General features: G+C 50.6%; 1 protein-coding gene across 11 annotated transcripts in view; it reads right to left on the reverse strand.

Moving 5' to 3' along the window:
• B3GAT1 (beta-1,3-glucuronyltransferase 1) overlaps positions 1 to 19,445 on the reverse strand; it is a 90,025-nt gene that overhangs the window by 40,399 nt on the left and 30,181 nt on the right. For 2 of the 11 annotated variants that reach the window (XM_024102249.3, XM_008164563.4), the window contains exon 1: positions 13,253 to 13,611. The exons of 5 other annotated variants lie outside the window; for them this stretch is intronic. The gene's annotated coding sequence lies outside the window, so the exon portion shown is untranslated. Of the gene's footprint in view, positions 1 to 13,252; positions 13,612 to 19,445 lie in introns of those variants that run through there. 4 more of the 11 variants (XR_010593258.1, XM_008164562.4, XM_024102248.3 and 1 more) reach the window with 4 other exon arrangements.

The following is a 19,445-nucleotide window of genomic DNA, read 5'->3' on the forward strand; positions in this document are numbered from 1 at the left end:
AAATGTTGGATTTTCTGTAACTTGAAAAGTCTTTAAATCAAGCTTTGAGGACTTCAGTAACTCAGAGGTTACAGGCTATTGCAAGAGTGGGTGTTTGAAGTGCTGTAGCCTGTGATGTGCATGAGGTCAGACTAGATGATCATGATGAGTCCCTTCTGGCCTTAATCTAATGAGTCTAATGAAATATGCTGCATGCTCATCTACACATGGAAGGAGAAACAAAACCATCCAATCCACAAGAATAAAAAATTCAGAGACATGTGTCCAATAAACTCAAGTAATTCAGAGAAAATCATGACTGGATATTCCACCAGAAGAGGAAAATGATGAAAGAATTATGCTTTGCAGGTTACTTCCTTAGCGCTGATTTCTATAACCCCCTGCCAGGAAATGGAACCCAACATGTATACATCTAAGCCTCTTGATATTGGCATCACATCACTGAAGTGCAGCCCCTTCTGTGTAGGGAGAAACAACAGCACTCTACGACAGTTTAGGACAACAAGGGAAGAAGAATCCCGTATCCCGTTGAAACCACAGGAGGAATATAGAAAGACAGAATGCAATACGTTTCCCTGGAATTTAGCCTTAGTGTTCTTACCAATACCTCCACACACTCGAGCAAAGTCTCAGACAAACAAGTGGTCAGTACCTTGATTTTACATCTCATCCAAAAAAACTGTGACTTCATCAACCCCTGACATCATGCTGCGGTATAGTCTCAGTACAGACTTAAGGAGGAGAAGGCCATCTGAAATCACCAAATTCACTCCCTGTATTTAGTTTGCCAACTTTCTAGTCACACAAAACCAAACACCCTTGCCTCACCCTCCGCCCCGAGGCCCTACCTCCCACTCACTCCATCCTCCCCCTCCCTATATTGCTCTCTCTCCCCCACCCTCACTTACTTTCACTGGGTTGGGGCAGGGGGTTGAGGTCCAGGAGGGGGTGAGAGCTCTGGCTGGGGGTGAAGGCTCTGGGGTGGGATCAGGGCCGAGCAGGTTGGTGTGCAGGAGGGGGGTCCAGGCTGGGGTGCAGGCTCTGGGAGGGAGTTCTGACCTGGGGCAGGGAGTTGGGGTGCAGGCTCTGGCTAGGCGGCGCTTACCTCAGGCAACTCCCGGAAGTGGCTGGATGTCCGGCTCCTAGGGAGGGGCCAGGGGGCTCTACACACTGCCTGCGCCCACAGGCACTGCCCCAGCAGCTCCCATTGGCTGTGGTTCCTGCTGTGCTCCTGCACCTAGGAGCTGGACATGCCGGACGCTTCTGGGAGCCATGCGGAGCCACAGCAGGCAGGGAGCCTGCCTTAGCCCCGCTGACCATACTGTTAGCAGCCTGACTGGTGCCGCTAGGGTCCCTTTTCGACCGGGCGTTCTGGTCGAAAACCCGGACGCCCGGCAACCCTACCTATATTGCTTGGTTTTCTGTTCAGGTCTCCCTTCCACACACTGACCCAGCCCAACCTTGCTTAGCTTCTGAGATGTGACAAGATCAAAGCTTAATGTAAGAGGACTGCAGGGTTAGTCTGTGGGAGGGATCCTCTCCCCCCAACAGCCATCCACAGACGCTCATCCCACCAGGACTTCTGCCCCTTTGAACGTTCAAATCTCTCCTCTATCATGTGGAAGTAAACCTCAAACTCTTGATGGGCCAACATGGGTTCCTAGTTTTGAAGCCAGCCTGTAACAAAGTTCCTGTTGTGCAGACACCACTTCCTCTTCCTGGTCTGGAAGGGGAACTTTATAGCATTTCTCCCCTGGTTTAATCCCACTAGTGGGTTTTATGGCTTCATTAAGGTGAAGGATGAGAGTTAATAACCCTAGCAAACCTCCTCCTTATCGTTTGGTTAATGTACCTCACTAACGGCTACAGTGCAGCATCACTCACTTCCCATACACTGCACAAACTCCAACCCTTCCTGTGGGTTTTCAATTACAGCTCCCTGCACTCTGTGATGGAGAGATCATGGACCGGGGAAAACAGGAGGGAAGCGATGCAGCTCCCTGCAGAACGAGAGATTGATGAGGAGGAAAGAGAAGAAGAGAACTGGGTGTTACTAAGCCCTTTGCCCCAAGCACCCACAGAGTCAGGCTAAGAAGGAATCCAATATGGGGTCATAAGCTCAGGTATGCTGCAAATCCCCATCAGTGGAGTTGCACCTGCTTTCACCAGGTTTGAACATGCCCTAGCTGACTGGTCAGGGCAGTGTAGCGGCTTGTCCTGTGTTGGGCAATGGCTCCTATGCCTCCTGGAAGATCAACAGTTTTATTGAGAGAGGGAGTGTTACGGTTGCTTCTGGTTTACACCTGCAGAAAATCCACCAGTAGGCTCAACCTCTCCAGGGTTAGTGTGAGCAATGCTGGCTTGGGAGGGTGTGGCAAAGAAACCTGGAGGGGGTGGAGATATGCTGATTCAGTGCATCCCCCCTGCTCCAGCAATGGCAGCATCTAAAGCAGCCTTTATCTAGCACTGAAAGCATCACTGTCGACCATGCCCCTCCCTGGGGATGGACCCCTTCCCCTTGGGCCACAGCAGCCCCGGCTGACACAGGGAAGTGATTTGCACTAGTGTGTGGGGGTGGGGGGGATGCAAGGGAAAGTCTGGCCCAGAATGTTGCACATGACAATATGTAATGTCCTCCCCTTGCATAGACTGCAGAGATGGGCAAAAGGGACTTTGGCTGAAGTCCTCATTGGAAGAGCAGTGGCTCCAGTAGTGCCAACTCCTCCTCCTCCAGGCCAGTACTGCAATGCAGTCAGCACTGGAGGGGCCTAGTTCCTGCTGTTGCACGAGACAAGGCTCAAGTGGGGGGGAAATCCACTGGATCCCCCCTGCCAATAGCAGCACCGGGGAATGGGGATGTCAGTGGTTCAGCATAGCTGGTCTTGCTTCCTATTTCTTGCTGCACCACCTTCGACAGACGTTAGATAGAAAATCCTTGTCTGTCCTCCACTGGCCAAAGCAGGAGCATTCCCCACAGTCTATTCTCTAGGGCTCTGCACCCATTTCTCCCTCTTCCATTCCCACAGCAACTGGATTCTCCCTGCATCTGCACATGCAGAGTCACCTCTGGTATTTATAGCCTGGCCTCTAACAGGGTCACTGGTGTTTGGATAAATATATGCATGTGTTTCTTTTGCACGTTGGAGGCTTTAGAGAGAAGTGGATGGGGAAGGAGAGAGCAAATGAGAAAGCTAAGAGTTTAGCTGGACTATCTTAGAGCCATTCTGATATTTATAGCCAAGCCCAGGGTTAGGTACTCCAGGCACCCAGTCCGCTGTCACTTTGTGTTTCCATACAATAGGCTGCAAAGGGCTGCTCAGAGTCAGAGTTACTCTTACAGCTTGCTCAGCCCCTCCACATCCACACACACGTGATCACATGCGCACACACACACACACACACGCAGTTGTGCATACAAATTCTTTTGCCCTGGCTTGCTCAGATGCACATGTACAATCAGAGAGAGAGTGTGGAAAATCAAGAATTACATTGATTAGAAGGATCATGGTTCATTGAAGGCAATAGGAGTTTTGCCTTTGACTTCACTGAGAGCTGGATTGGGCCCTGAATTGTTCTGGTTTCATCTTTGGTCTCTTTCCAGGTTGATGGAAGGCAAGGAAACTGGCTGAGTCAAGCTTTTTCCTTCCCTGAACTAGCACGCTTAGCTCTTTTAGGTGCGAGTCCAGGGAGGAAGGGAAGAGACCGTGTTGCTTGCAGAGATGCTTAAGAACCAACATCCTGCAGAACAACTGAGATAAGGACAGGGGTGTCAAACTCCTGTAACTAAGAGTAAAGGTAATGCAAAGTATTATACAATTGTACACTAATGAAATGGTTGGAGCACAGGGTTAGGGGCCAGGATTCCTAGGTTCTATTCCTGACTCAAGTCTCAGTTTCCTATCTTTAAAATGGGATAATAATAGTAATTAACGTGATTGCAAAGCCATCCGTGTTCCTCTGGCAAGGGGCGCTTTAGAACAGCAAAGGATTATTGCACCCCAGCTCTATACATGAAACTGCATGGGCTGGGCACTGGGAGCAGGACTTTAAACTCAAGTTTCCACATTCCATGAAATAGAAAACTGGTTGCTGGTATTTCAGAGGAGATGACAGAGCTTAAGGGGTAACAAGTGGAGGGGATTTTTATAAGGGACTGAGTGAGAACTCTGCACACCTGCACTCTGTAGCACACTGCCCTGTAACAGCCCAGGGTTAAATAGGGATTATTCCCAATTAAAATTTGAAGCAGTACATTCCAGTGACGGAAGCTGACGCGTGCACAGCCTTTTAAACATTTATCTACACTGCTCCAGTCAATTCAGCTGCGACTGTGCTCTGGTTGCCTATTGACACACTACAACCTGCAAGTAGGAGAAAATTCCTAGAAATTAACCTTCCTTTCACTGGTCTTATCCTCAAGTCACACTTGAGGGGCAGCTGCTCCACTCAGCTATACGAAACCCTGCTCTGCACGTTGAGAGGAAGGATGGTCTCGTGAGTAAAACACTTGACTGGGACTGAGGCGGCTTGGGTCAATTCCTGGCTCGGTTATAGACTCCTGGCGTGACGTCAGGCAAGTCATCTCCGCTCTGGGCCTCAGTTACCCATCTGTAAAATGGCACAATGATGCTTTCTTTGTCTGTCTTGTCTATGAACACTAAGCTCGTTGATGCAGGAACCGTGTGTATGTACAGCCCCTAGCACCCTCATCGCTGCTGGGGCCTTGATACACTACTGTAAAACAAACAATAACTATCATTACAGACTGGAGTTAGAGCTTGCAGTGGGTCAGCAGTGACCCTTTAACCCTTTCCTGTTGAGAATAAACACATCAGCTGTTCTTAAAATACTCATAGCAGCCCAGGATCCTTCCTACAAAAGCTTTGGTCTTGCCCATCTACGGGGGAACTGTCCATAGCAAAGTAGCAGGCCTGCCTGAGCAGAGGATTTAATCTGCAACCCAACACGAACGCCCTCGCATGGGGCTAACTTCACCCGAGCTGCAATTTTACCCTGTATTCCAGTCTGAGACCCACTAGACTTATTTTCCCCAAGATTTCCGAAGTTGCAAGGCGGCAGAGTGAGTCGCCCAGGCTGCCTCAGCCACTAGGTTTGTAGGAAAGGGGGCTCGTTTTCCTTCTAACAAACACCAAACCAGATTTGATTGTCCCACCAAAAACCCCGAATTCCTGTCTTTGGTGGAGTTCGGTACCAGAGGGGAAAAGGTAACCACCTCTTCTAGGGTTACTCTGTCCTGCTGGCTGGGGGGGTTATACACAAACAGCACAACTGCCCTTCCATCCTAGAACCAGATTGTTTCTTCTCCTTTGGCCGAGTTGGCACGTGCTGGTGGATTTCCAGGTCTTTCCCACCTGGGGTGAGCATTGCTTCCACCCTCATTACCATGGCACATCACCCAGGGGAGATGCCCAGAACGGGTTTGGGGATTGGGAGCTTCCCCGCCTTGTAATCAGGATCTACGGAGCACAGTGCAGACTCTCTCATCACTGACCAAAGAGCTATAAAGCCTTGTTTCCCTGTAGCAGTCAGAGACCTTAAATACCTCCTGTTTATCCCTTTGGGAAGGCTGTGTTCACTATCTCTGCATTAGCCTGGCTGTGAACCAGGGCCTGGGGTGCAGCAGCTGGCAAATTGCTGAAAGACATTATGGTTCCCAACACCCAGCCGGTGGTGGAATTTTAAGAGTCTAGAAACCCTCCATTCGCAGAGAGGTAGGATGAGGCATCTGGAGAGGAGACGGGTGGATTCTGTGTCTGCATTTCTCGGTGAGAGAGCTGCAGATCACAGACTGGACATGCAGGCCACAATGTACACTTGTGTGTCTATATATCGAGTGCATGTGCACAGGGCTGGCTTCAGGCACCAGCCGACCAAGCACGTGCTTGGGGCGGCACCTTATAAGGGGCGGCAGGGGGGTGCTCGCGGTGTTTTTGTTTTTGTTCGTGGGGCGGCGCTCGAGGGTTTTTTTTTTGGTTGTTTCGGTGGCGTGGCGCTGGGGGGGGGGCGGGGGCTTCGGCGGCGCAGTGCTGGGGGTGGGGTTGGGTGGCCCGGCGCTACGGTTTGGGCAGCCCGGCCCGGCGCAGCGCTCCAGGGGTTTGGGTGGCCCAGCCCGGCGCTGGGGGGCAGCGGGGGTTTGGGCGACACGGTGCTGGGGGGGGGGGGGTTGGCCGGTGTGGCGCAGCGCTCTGGAGGTTTGGCCGGCGCGGCACGGCGCTCGGGGGGGGCGGGGGTTTGGCCGGCCCGGCGTGGCGCTGGTGGGGAGGGGGGGGTCGGCGGCATGGCACTCGGGGGGGGAGGGGGGGGGAGTGTTACGGCAGGGCAGCACTCTTCTTTTTTGCCTGGGGCGGCAAAAAAGTTAGAGCCAGCCCTGCATGTGCAAACACATACATGGGGTGCACTGCACTGTGCGCATGCATGTTGAACCACTAGTACAAGTACATATACATGTCACAGGGTGCACATGTAAATGTATCTGAGGGGATGCACGTTGCAAGGGCATATGTCAATGTTTTTATGTACGTGGATTTGTGTGGGAGGTGCACGTCACTATGTGTGTTTGTGATCACACATGGGTTTATGTTTGCTTGTATATAAACCTTTGGGTGAACAACTGACTAGTGACATCTAGTGCAATTCTTGAATTCCTTCTGATGGAGGGAAGGAAGAAACAAGAAAGTCTAAATTTGCTGAGGTTATGGACCAAAGACATCAGAGATACAGAAAAGCCTGCTATCTAATGACAACCTGTCAGAATTGCTGATCTTCCATAGACATACTGAATGAATTATTAAATTAACCATACTGCTCAGAAGACACTATATTAATGACTTCTGGAAATCTTTGTCCATATACTTAAGGTACCAATAGGATGATGGAGCAGTCTTACCCCTGCCAGGGTCTTACTCCAGCACTCTCCATGGTGGGTTTTGTCCAGATTAGATAAAACTTCTTTACAGAAGGGATCAATTCATACATATTTCGTCCTTCTATGGCATCTTTCATCCAAGGCTCTCAAATGATTTACCTTAGGAGGTAGGGAAACAGTATCCTTGTTTCACATATAGGGAAACTGAGGCAGGGAGGGGCAAGTTACTTGCCCATGATCACATAGTAAGTCAGCGGTACAGCTGGCAGTAGAATCCAGGAGCCCTGTCGGTGTCTTTCTCTAGCCACTAGATATTTGCTTCCTCCACCACCTCACGTTTCTTCCACTCCCTTTCAAAACGGATTTGAAAACCTTGCCCCCAGTGAGTGGATAATGCAGCTCTCACACTTATGGTTATCAGGGGCTTTGCTACCTGCGGATCTCTAGAAGGGGTGCAATGATGACACAGCTCCAGGAGAAGGACTGGGCCTGAGGAATTTTGTGCAACCATTTAGCAGCAAGTTAGAACCAGTGGGAGAAAAAAAAAACCACCCCCACTTAATATCAGCATATAAACTAGAGACAAACGGAGCAATATGCAGGCTTGTCTGACCAGGGATTTGGGGGAGTGACACCTAACTAGTGGGCACAGAGGCTCATCTGGGTGGCAGCAGAGAGCTGTTGTGGCCCCAAGGAAGTTTAATTGAAAATCCATTGTGTGAAAGTGATTCACACCCTGGTGAACATATTAGAGCATTAAGGATGCACTAGACTGGACACTAAGCAGAGTGCTGCAGACGTAGGCACACACACACACACACACACACACACACACACACACACACACTCCCTCTGCCGCAGTTTAGAGCCCTAGGCTGAGAACAGGTCTATCCCCTACTCACCCCAAGCAGCAACACTGCAAGCTGTGCGGAAAGCACGGAGACACTCCAGAGAGGATGTTGGACACAGTGAAGTACATCAACATGTCACAGAGTCCTGGTCAGCAAAGGTTCTGGGGCTCAGAGTCTTGGGATGTTGGGTACCACATCCTGCTCTGGAGGTGGAGTGTGGAGAAACTGGGGGGAGGGATTGCAGAGAATGAGCTGCTCACTCCCAAGTTCTGGACCAGACTAACGCGGAGCAGCAGGTTCATTGTGCCCACAGGAAGTCATATTTGCTGAATTCCTCATTACAGAACCTTTTATTTAGAGCCCAAATGGCCAGGATAGCCTCAGCCAAGAAGAGGATATGAGGACCGCCAGTTAGAACCTCACTGGGAAGAGCAAGAATCCCAAGAGTTATTAAGGACACGGGATTTGCTCTTCTGAATCAGACCACTGGGCTAGCTCATCTGGTATCTTGCCTCCAGCAGTGGCCAATATCTGATGCTTCTCAGATGCCCCTTCCCCTGTCCAGTTGTACAATGCAAGGAAATTACTTGCTATATTCAGATGATGCTTTGAAGCATGAGATTAGAATCCATCCTACTACATCACTGCTTGTAAATTAGCCAGCCCCTTTAAAAATCCCAGCTGCTTGTGTTTGAGTTGGCAAATTCCACAGACCGCTGACTATACACTGTGTAAAGCAGTGTTTGCTTTTAAGAAATGTATCTGATTTAGGCTGCCTGTTGGAAAAATATTTCCTGCAAATGAGGTCTAGGAGCCTGCGGAAGAGTCACCCCTGGGGAAGGGGTGAAATCTCGCTTGATTGGCACATTTCAAACTTAGATTGGATAGAATGCATAGGGAATAATCCTGCATTGGTTAATTAATATTAACCTGCCAAAGGAGGGAGTGAAGCATGATGTTATTGCACATGAATTAACAGGGAGAGCAAGGATGGTCTTGTGGCTAAGGCACAGGACAGGGACTCAGGAGAATTGGGTTTAGTTCCCAGCTCTGTCACTCCCTGTGTGACCTGGTGCAAGTCACTCCATCTCTCTGTGCCTCAATACCCCTGGGGTGTGTAGCTTCCACTAAGGGATGCAGGGAGATATAGTCATTAGCTATGGCAAAGCACTGCGATGCTACCGTGATGGGGACAGCGTGGGTAGTTAGACTGGGATGCGGAGATTATAGGTCCCACCCTCCAATCTTTGCTCAAGCAAAATTCCTATTGGGTTCAGAGGATGAATTTGACCTAGATGCTTTGGGATGTTTCATTTGCAGCCTTTTCTTGGCAAAGCTCATCCCCCTTCTCTGTCCCAGATGTATATTCTGGACGCCTGATCCCTGGGAGTGAGGAGAGGATGGGGGTCCAAGACAACTAAGTGGTTCAGGGTCTATGCAGAAAGACAAACTGCACACATTACAGATAAAGGGGACCAAGGAAGCTCCCATGCTGGTAATCTTTCTGCTCAGTTGCTCCCAGCAGACACACAGATCTAGAGGGAAGCCCTGACAGATGCTCCCGCATCGCTGGGGCATCTAGCCCTCTCTGGACTTGCTGCAGACGCTACTCCCTTCCCCAACTGCTGGAACACAAACGCTGCCAGACTGGATCAGACCAATGCCCCATCTAGTCCAGTAGCTTGTCTCCAACAGCAGCCAGCAACAGACATTTAACAGGAAGATCCTGGAGTTACAAGATACCCAGGCTACCTCACCAGCCATTTGCTTGCCCTGGATAATGGGCTTTTTCTGTGCTATTAAATACTCCCTTCAAATGCAAGGCTCCTTTAGCTTTAGCCCATCCTGACTCCCAGAGCAAATGCCTGATACTCTGTGAAGGAGGACTCTGGATGAAAGGGTCGAGGGAGAATGCCTCAGAGGCCTTTACCCTGAAAGAAGGGGATGCAGATAGAGGGATGAAGTGTCCAAAAGAAAAAGAAAATAAAAAAGACCTCTGGCAAGTCCACAGGAAAAGAAACGCTGGAACCCAGCCAGGCTCTGGGACTTGATTCATCACCACAGGACAAATGGGCAGCAACACAGTGTGAGCTACTATACCGCACCTTCTTTTCTCTCCGATTTTAACCTCCCAACTGAAGGAGGCTTTGGGAGAGAAATTGGCTTTTGTCCAACTTCTCTGGAGCTGGCAGTGAAGGGACAGGAGTTACAGAGCGCAAGGGCCTTGCAAAAGGTCCAGAACAAATACAAAATACCAAGAGCTCCTCAGAATGCAGTATTTGCCTTAGAGTCCCTTTGATGCCAGCTCCTTCCACTTCCCTAGGCTTCTGCTGTTGCAATTAAAATGAGGATTCAAAGGACAGCTGAGAAAAATCCATTTTCCCCTTAAAAACCATCCCCCTCTCTATTTAACAGTGAGCTCTCCACAATGCAAATGTGCCTGAAAACCCCCTGTTGATCTCTCTCTGTCACACTCGCATTCTCTCTCCTCTCCCCACAAGGGAGTCGCATCAGTCATTATGGGAACTGCAGCTCTCCCCAGTTATTGCTACTATTTGTCACAAATAATCATTTCTCGTACTGCACCATAAACGGCCCTTTGCATAGAGCGTGTGAGGTGTTCTCTTTGCTCCAAAGAGCTTGTAGCCTCAGATCAAACAAAAGACAAAGACAAGACAGGGAAGAACGCTGAGGTAAAAGCAGGTTGTGGAGGCAGGAGGACAAAGCAGAGTACGGATGATTTCTTGCTAAAGGAGAGAGTGTTTGACACCTGACCCAGAGCTTATGGTAGCCTTACCTGCTACTACAGCTGGACAAGAACAGAACTGAAATCACCGGATGAGGCCTGGGGTGCACAAGAAGTGGGAGACTATTCTAAGTGTTGGGATTCTCCTGCACATGCACTTTTGGGGACAGGAATGGCACTTCCCATCCTGGTATTGGTCACCTGCAAGACCAACTCTAACAGAGGGAGTTGCAATTTTATTTTGCCTTGGGAATGCATAAGCACAAAGCAACGTCAAACATACCCTCCCAGCCTCACAGCATGCAGAATCCAAACAGTCGGTGGTATGGGGCGAGGATCTTCCCAGTTGCCTTGTGAGGTTTTGAGAAATGCTGCCCCCACCCCAAATCTTCCTGCATGGGCACTAGCTTCCTTGCTCCCTCCTTCATGTTTGTGAGGGGCTTCTCTTTGTTTTAATTATGAATTGAAGGCACCCGTCTCCTTCCCTACACACGGGGCCTGATCCAAAAAAATCAATGGCAAGCCTTCCATTGACTTCTGAGAGCTTTGGATCAGGCCCTTGAAAAGCTCTTCTCAGATCCTAATAAACCCTGCAGTTCCCCTGCTGGCAGTAAGTGCTTGCCTGGAAACATCACACGGAAAGGAATGGATGCGCGGACAAAACGTGGGAGTTGGTGCACCCACCGCCTGGCTCACATCAGCCTTGCCCCCATACCCTGGTATTGAGAAAGCTGGCTCTCATTAGGATGGCTGCTGGGTTGCTAATGACTCCAGTTCACACCGCTACCTTGGAAGGGCCGACAGCGTTTCATTAGGAACTCCTATTTTTAGAGGGATTTGTAACTCAACTGGGTGGAAAAATGAAAAAGTGCTCTGAGCCACCAGCCACAGTATGAATTTACACACACACACACATGCACAGACACACTCCCCCTCACACGTGTGTGTTCAACCAATCATCAGGGTTCAAGAAGGGAGGAAAATAAAATGACAGGTCAACTGCCTTTACCCTCTAGTTCAAGTCCCCCCTTTGGCACTCCAATGACTGGTGGTATAATTGTCTCATTTGCACAGCTCAGTTATTTAACCCCTTCACTGCCAGACCCTCCTCCTCCCTGATGCTTCAGCGCTGCTCAGTGAAAATGGAGCTTCCATTGGGTTTAACTGGCATCTGTTTGAAGGGTGAACCAGAGCCACCAGGCAGTAGTTTTAATTCGTCCGTGTTTGAAAACTGGTTGCTATGGAAAGTGCAAGAACTTTTTTCGATGAGGATTTCCCCTACCCCCTTTCTCACTTTCGGCCCAATCCTGCCTACGCTTAGTCACATAAGTAATCTTCACTCATACAGCCCCTGAGCCAAATCTTACCCACCTCACTCATGCCAATGAGTAAACGGGACTACTTGCATGAGCAAAGCAGACAAGATTTGGCCCATTGACTTAAAAGAACCTACTTGTGTGAGCAAAGATTAGTCACTGTGCATTTATCCCATCCTAGCCTCACATTTCGACAGCACTCCTTCTGCATTTACACAAGCTGGTGACGCTCACTGCACAGACACAAGTGATTACGGATGAATACAATAGACTGGTATGGTCCCTTTGAGTCTAAAGAGTGTTGGACTAAGCTCCCTATATTTGTCTTGAAGCAATTATCGCAATCAACACAACTTCCGAGTTGGTGAAATATTACACCCACTATGCTGGGCCCTTAGTATCCAGTCATGTGCGAGAAACTAACTGCAAGCACCCCCCCAAACTGGGTCCTATTGAACTGCACTTGGGGGCAGCATACAACATGATGTACCCCTTGCTGCTGCAATAATCTCTGCACGGCAAATCGAGTTAGGGACTCCCAGACAAAATGGGGAGTTCCTGGGCTTTTGTCCAGTCGGGTTTCATACCCATAAATGTTATGCCCATTTCAATGCTGCTCCTAGAAACTGCTGGACTGAGTGACGACCTCCCCCTTCTCCACCCCCACTGCTATTTCAAGTTGCACTTTCTGCTCTGCTGAGGATGAAATATGACTTCCAGGAGCAGGGACCCAGGGAATGAGTCACACAGAGAGAGGGGCCCCAAAGGAAAAAGAGAGAGATCTATTTATCCATACCAGGCTCCCCCCCCCCGCATCCCAAACATAACTTGCTCTGCAGATTCCTCAACAGAGGAGGGCTCATCCATTTCCCCCCGTCTTCCTCCAAGGAAGAGAGCTCTGAAAGCTTTTCCTTTAAGCCAGTCCAGAAGTTGGCTCGCACCAGAGCCGGCAAGAATGAAAGAGATTCCTCCTCCCTCCCCCCCAATTAACAGGAGGACGACGACTAAGGAAAGAGCCAAAGGATGCGCCCACTGCCCCGGCTTCCTTCTCCCAGCCATATCTAACACACACAGTCACTGTGCCCGGGGGTGGGGGGGAGGAGGGCAGGGGCTTAGCCCACTGCACTCCCCTCGCACCTTCCCAGCCAGCCAGGCACAGCGCTACAGGAGACCTAGGAGCAGGTGTGCCAATGGAGATGTAGCCTGGGCAAGCCAGGGAGATTCTCAGCTTCCCAGCAATGCCCCTTGGTACTTCCGAGGCGCTGGCTCCCCGCATCGGGGTCGAGTCCCGCAGCACCCCTGCACAGCGGGCAGCCTTACGTCCATGTTGCACCATCCGAAGGCGGCTGGTGAACCTCGGGCTTTGCGGCTCACCCCCTCCCCGGACGCTGACCGCGGCGCACAAAGGAACTCTGTCCAGCTCAGCCATGCAAACCCGAGCACAGGGAGTTACCTTATCCTGGCAGCCTGAATCGCCTCCTCTCTCCATGGTGAGCTGGGAAGCGGCTCCCATTCATTCCTTAATCCTTGGGAACAGAGGCACGATTGAGAGCGGCGCCTCTCCCTGGCATATGCCTCTCCCCCCCCACTCCTCTCCTCTGCCTTCTTTGTCTGGGGTCGTGTTTTAATCCAAGCACAAACCGAGAGCCCCCCGCCTCCCCCTTCACCCAAGCCAGATGACAGCAGAGCGACCCTCCTCCTCCAGCTGCCGGCTGCTGTGCGCTCCGCTTCCCCAGGTCTGGCTCTCTGCAGCGCGGCGGTGGGAGAGAGGGGGAGAAGGTGGGTGGGTGGGTGGAGGAAGGGTTTGTGTCTAAAGCAGCACTGACAGCCCCCCTCCCCCTCGGAGAGGAGGGCCCGCACTGCTAATGGTCGGTACCAATTTATTCCACTTAGGCAGGGGGCACTTCTCCCTGCAAGGCGGGGACAGAGCCTGGGAACGCTCCGAGATGTTCCCTCGAGGAATTGGTTTCAGCTCCCCCGCACCCCTGGCTCAGCCTCTCCCACGGAGTTTCAGCCCAACGTGCAACCAGAGAGAACTGGGGAGGAGGGGGACTCCGGGGCAACTGTCCCTTGCAGATGGGCTGCAGCAGCAGCGGCTTCTGGGCCCCCTCCCTCCCCTGGGATTCTGAGGTGGGGGCTCAGCCCTTTAGAGGCACAGGGGACCATGAGCACAATTCAGATCCAACTAGGGGGGCTGGGGAGCAGAAACCCCCTGGCTTGAAGTGGTTTCCATCACATACAGGGTTTGCAATTTGGTTCAATGGCTCTCAGCACCTCCACTATACAAATTGTTCCAGCATCCCTGGTTTGAGGGTATTGGGATCCAAAGGAGTGGGTTGGGTCCAGCACTCCTCTCCGCATGTCAACTTTTCAGCACCCCCTCACCCCCCATCTTCCCCACGCCTGCTATTGCTGGATCCTAAGTAGGGTCAGCCTCTAAGTTTTGCAGGGGGTGGGTCACACGGGCCAGACCTCGTCGCCCGACTCCCTTTCTATCTAGGACCTGTTCTCCTTGCCATTTCCTCCTTCTCCCTGATCTTCCCAGGATGTACCCCCAAAACCCCCGCTGCACGGATCCCAGCATCCGATCACCCCCTCCCTCGTACATGGGCCAGGAAGCCAGAAGGTGGAGCTGAAGCGTAATTTTCCAAGCGGGGAGCACAGGACAGAAGTTCGGGAACGGAAGTTCTGCTGCAGCCGGAGTCACAGGACCATGGAGAGGGAATGGGAGAGCAGAGAGCTGCCCCATGTGGCTGCATGGATACAAGACTGCCCTCATTTTGTTCAAAGAGACATTGACCCAGGCCAGCTCGGAGGGGCAGGCTGGGGGAGCTCCAGACCCAATGGGCAGGCAGGGAACTTATCCCCTCACCCATAAGCCAGCAGGGCCACCAGGCTTCGGTGCCCTGCACGGCATCATGGAGGAGACCAGTCTACAGCGGGCAGCATCCTAGCAGCATCACCAGAGGGGTCCTAGCCTCTCTCTGGAAAGCCCACCTCCACCTTCTTAACCAGCTGGCCCTGCCGCAGTGGAAAGATCTATGTGGTAGCAAGCGCCTCAGGGACAGGACAACATCCCAGTGCACTGTTCCAGCCATTGGGAGAGGGGAAGAGTGCCAGCAAGCAAAAGGCACCCATCATAAATAGAGATTAAAGAAAAAAAATCTAATACCTTTTCAAGACCTGAAGAAGAGCTCTGTGTGGCTGAAAAGCTTGTCTCTTTCATCAACAGAAGTTGGTCCAATAAAATGTATTACCTCACCCTCCCTGGTCTCTATAAAAACCATCTGGCAAAATTCAGAATATCCCTGTGATTGTAATAATAGCATCTACAGGCCCGCATTGTGCTGGCTGCTGCACGAACACATGGAAAGAGACAGTTGCTGCTCTTTATAGCTTATGCCTAAATAGACAAGACAAAGGTTGGGGGAAGAGGCAGCCAGAGAGGAATGATTTGCTAACGGTCAAAAAGCAGGTCATTGTGGCAGAGTCGTGAATAGAACCCAGGTCTCCTGATGCCTAGTCTAGTGCCCTACACACTAGATCCCACTGTCTTTCAATAATGGGGAGGATTAGGTACCCTGGACATCATATACACCAGGGGAGCCCGCACCAGAATAACTGGGACACTAACACTTCACTTGGGAGCCAAGGGTCTTCCCTAGGTCCCGGCCTTGGTTGTCCATTGGTTGAAGTAGCACAAGGACACCCAGGGCAATTAATTCCTTTCACACGCCAATCAATGTGGACTTCCAAGTCAAACTTTGGCTAATTTACCCTTTACCTGCCACCTCCCGCTCCCGCTGCCAGCATAAGCAACCGCATTTTTGCCACCTCTATTCCCGACAGAAATGCCCCTTACCTCCCACCTGCAACATACACCCTCCTGTAGCTGCAGCTATGCCCTCCACCCCCAAGGCAGATCACAATGTCATCACTAATCCTGCCAGCGTGGTGAGAAAGATCTAGCTACAGGATCACAAAAAGGACCAGTGAAAAACAATAGCTACCTGACAGTTGCTGTAAGAAGCATCAGCCATCGAAGAACTGAGATCCAGGCCATTTGCCCAGCCCCACTGACCGCTGCATTCTCAGGACTTTGCCTTTAAGGCAGCAATATGAGCGCCCCAGTTTTCAGACTCATATGTAAGCCACCCCGTCTCCAATGGAGTTCAGAGAGTTCTAGGCCTTCTCTACAAAATACCAAGGACCCACGCACAGGCAAAAGGTAGCAGGCATGCACCTCCCAGCTCTCTGCACTATAGCAAGACTGGAACTTTTAGCAAATAACCTTTATCTGCTTCTCTTCCCCCCCTTTCATCTCTCTGGAGTTCAGATGCAGTTTCCGCCACCTCCATGAATTGGATCCCTAACCGAGAAGGTGTCATGGACTCAGCCGCCTGCTAACTGTCCAAACCGAGTCTGTTCAGGCACCATTCAGACAGATTAATAAGCACATTAGCTTTCACCTTCCTCTCTGTGGGCCAAATTCTGAGGCACTTACTGAGGCAAAACTCTCAGTGAAGTCAGTGAGAGTCTTGCCTGAATCCACTGGGGTTTTGTATTAGGGCGGAACAGAGACTATGTTGAAGTGCCAACGAAGGTCAGACATGAGCATTGCAAACTCCGTTCCAGACAAGACATGGGGGACCCGGATGGCTCTGGACTAGATAATGGAATACAGAGCATTCTACATCTAGATCACTGGTTCAGTGTGTGCCCAGCCCAGGAGTGGCTGAAAGTCATCTCTGTGGGTTCTACGTGAAGTGAGTTGATGGTCTCCATCCAGTCCTCAGCGGACAGGTGTCCACCATGGTCACAAAAAGCACTAACGGGGTCCCTTGTTGCCAGTCTCAGCAAAGGAGCCTGGATTAAATAAACCACCAAGTGTGATGTGTCCTTTCTCTTTAGAGGCCAGGTCACCAGGGCTAGTGGAAGTATAATGGCAGGAGGATGGTGTGCCAAGGAATTTTGCCCAGTGGCTACCCCGCATGTGGTACCTGCTCCATGGGTAAGTAGAAGACAACTTCAGTCTCCAGGGCTGTCAATCCAGCATCTTTCCCCACTTCTGAAGTGTTACACAGAAAAGAAAACCCAGCCAGGCCAGCCTTTCCCCTGCTGCATTTCCCACAAATGATCCCGTTCCGGCATGGGAAGAGAACATGGACCTTTTGTCACTGGGCTTTATCATTTTCAGCAAGGTACCTAGGGAGAGCTCAGCTCCAAATACTCTACTCGTTTGGCAATTTTGTGCCAATTCAGCTGGTAATCAGGGTTTCGCTGAGCTCTACGTCTATTAAAAATTCATGATGTCCAATTACATCGAAAGGGCGGACGCTGTCCAGGGAGCCAGGGGCATGTTTAAAAAGCAATTGGGGTGTCACCCTTATTAGGCCAGGGATCTGTGTGGAATTCCACACAATGCATGGTGCAGGCTTTATGCATGTGTGTATGTGTGTGTGTGTGTGTGGGGGGGGGGGATTAGACTTTCTGGGGGGGGGGGGGAAGGAATAAAGAAATTGAAAATGGACTCATGCCACAAAGTCCAGCTGTATATTTTGAATACTCAAAACTCTAACGCTCCTTGGATCGGGTCATAACAGGAAATAGCAGGGAGCTGCAAATTCAGGGTCATCTCTGAACTGGAGTCTCAGAAGACCCATACAAGTGAGGGGTATTGGGACATGGCATTCTAGCCCTGGCCTGTTGCTAACAGCAAAGAAAATGGGCCGGGGTGGGGTGGCGGGGGGGGAGACAAGCAAATTGAAAATTATGACTCAAATTTAGTTTGAGCTTGTTCCATGGTCAAGCAGCACAGCAATGAAGCAGGGCTGCTGCTTAGCCATTCATCAAGGGGGTCTCTGTGACCCTGACACTGGCTGCACATCGACTTGTTCACATGCATGGTATTGTGCGCACCATATATTCGCTGGTGCCACCTTCCAGGGCTAGGGCAAGCCTGGGCAAGATGGAGATGGGCACGAAGAGGAACTCAAACAACCTCCCCCAAGAGACTAAGGCGTAATGGGTGTGTGCGTGTGTGTGGCTGTTGTTTACCTAGAAGGAGTAAGAGCATTCTACACTGGACATGAATCTAAAACAGGCAGTGTAGCACCTGACAGCAAAGTATCTAAACTGAGCAGCATGATTTCCGTCCCCGCTCCCAAACCCCGTTCTTGTTGCAGCACAACAAAATATACATCAAGAATATACTTTGGGTGGATGCAATGTAAATTCAACATCTTAAATGTCATTTTTTAAATATTAATGCTGTGCTTCTGGCTAGGATTATGTAAGGTTTATTACCACAGGATGGGAGGCACAAGGAACCCTCCACGAGACACAATCGCTGAAGCAATCAGGCTCCCAGTCTGACAAACTGCCGACTCGCCAGAGTGGTTGGGTGGCCCAGTTCCTTTGCAATGCTCTTTACAGTCACGTCCCAGGCCCAATACCCACTTGAGGCAGGGCTAGAGTCGTCTGAATCTTGACTGGATTTTCCCCAGGAGGGGGCAAAGCTGCAGCTCGACTCCTTTTCCTCCCTTTCCCCAGTGCACACAGTTCACCATCTGGCATTGTCAGGAGGATCTCTGTTCAAAATTTGGCTGCGACTAGAGACCAAAACAAAAAAAAACAGGAGAGGATGCTTCTCTCCATTGCGAAACAATAACCTCATTAGCAGAGGTGCAGTGGGGGAGATAATGATGGCAGATATTTAGAAAATAATGGCATGTTTCAGCTATGCGCGCGAGCATCTAGAATCATAGAATCATAGAATATCAGGGCTGGTAGGGACCTCAGGAGGTCATCTAGTCCAACCCCCTGCTCAAAGCAGGTCCAACACCAACTAAATCATCCCAGCCAGGGCTTTGTCAAGCCTGACCTTAAAAACCTCTAAGGAAGGAGATTCCACCACCTCCCTAGGTAACCCATTCCAGTGCTTCACCACCCTCCTAGTGAAAAAGTTTTTCCTAATATCCAACCTAAACCTCCCCCACTGCAACTTGAGACCATTACTCCTTGTTCTGTAATCAGGTACCACTGAGAACAGTCTAGATCCATCCTCTTTGGAACCCCCTTTCAGGTAGTTGAAAGCAGCTATCAAATCCCCCCTCATTCTTCTCTTCTGCAGACTAAACAATCCCAGTTCCCTCAGCCTCTCCTCATAAGTCGTGCTCCAGCCCCCTAATCAGTTTTGTTGCCCTCCACTGGACTCTTTCCAATTTTTCCACATCTTTCTTGTAGTGTAGGGCCCAAAACTGGACATAGTACTCCAGATGAGGCCTCACCAATGTCGAATAGAGGGGAACGATCACGTCCCTCGATCTGCTGGCAATGCCCCTACTTATACAACCCCAAATGCCGTTAGCCTTCTTGGCAACAAGGGCACACTGTTGACTGATATCCAGCTTCTCGTCCACTGTAACCCCTAGGTCCTTTTCTGCAGAACTGCTTCCTAGCCATTCGGTCCCTAGTCTGTAACAGTGCATGGGATTCTTCCGTTCTAAGTGCAGGACTCTGCACTTGTCCTTGTTGAACCTCATCAGGTTTCTTTTGGCCCAATCCTCTAATTTGTCTAGGTCCCTCTGTATCCTGTCCCTACCCTCCAGCGTATCTACCACTCCTCCCAGTTTAGTGTCATCTGC

Source organism: Chrysemys picta, chromosome 16, assembly GCF_011386835.1.
Source record: "Chrysemys picta bellii isolate R12L10 chromosome 16, ASM1138683v2, whole genome shotgun sequence".
Lineage (NCBI taxonomy): Eukaryota > Metazoa > Chordata > Testudines > Emydidae > Chrysemys > Chrysemys picta.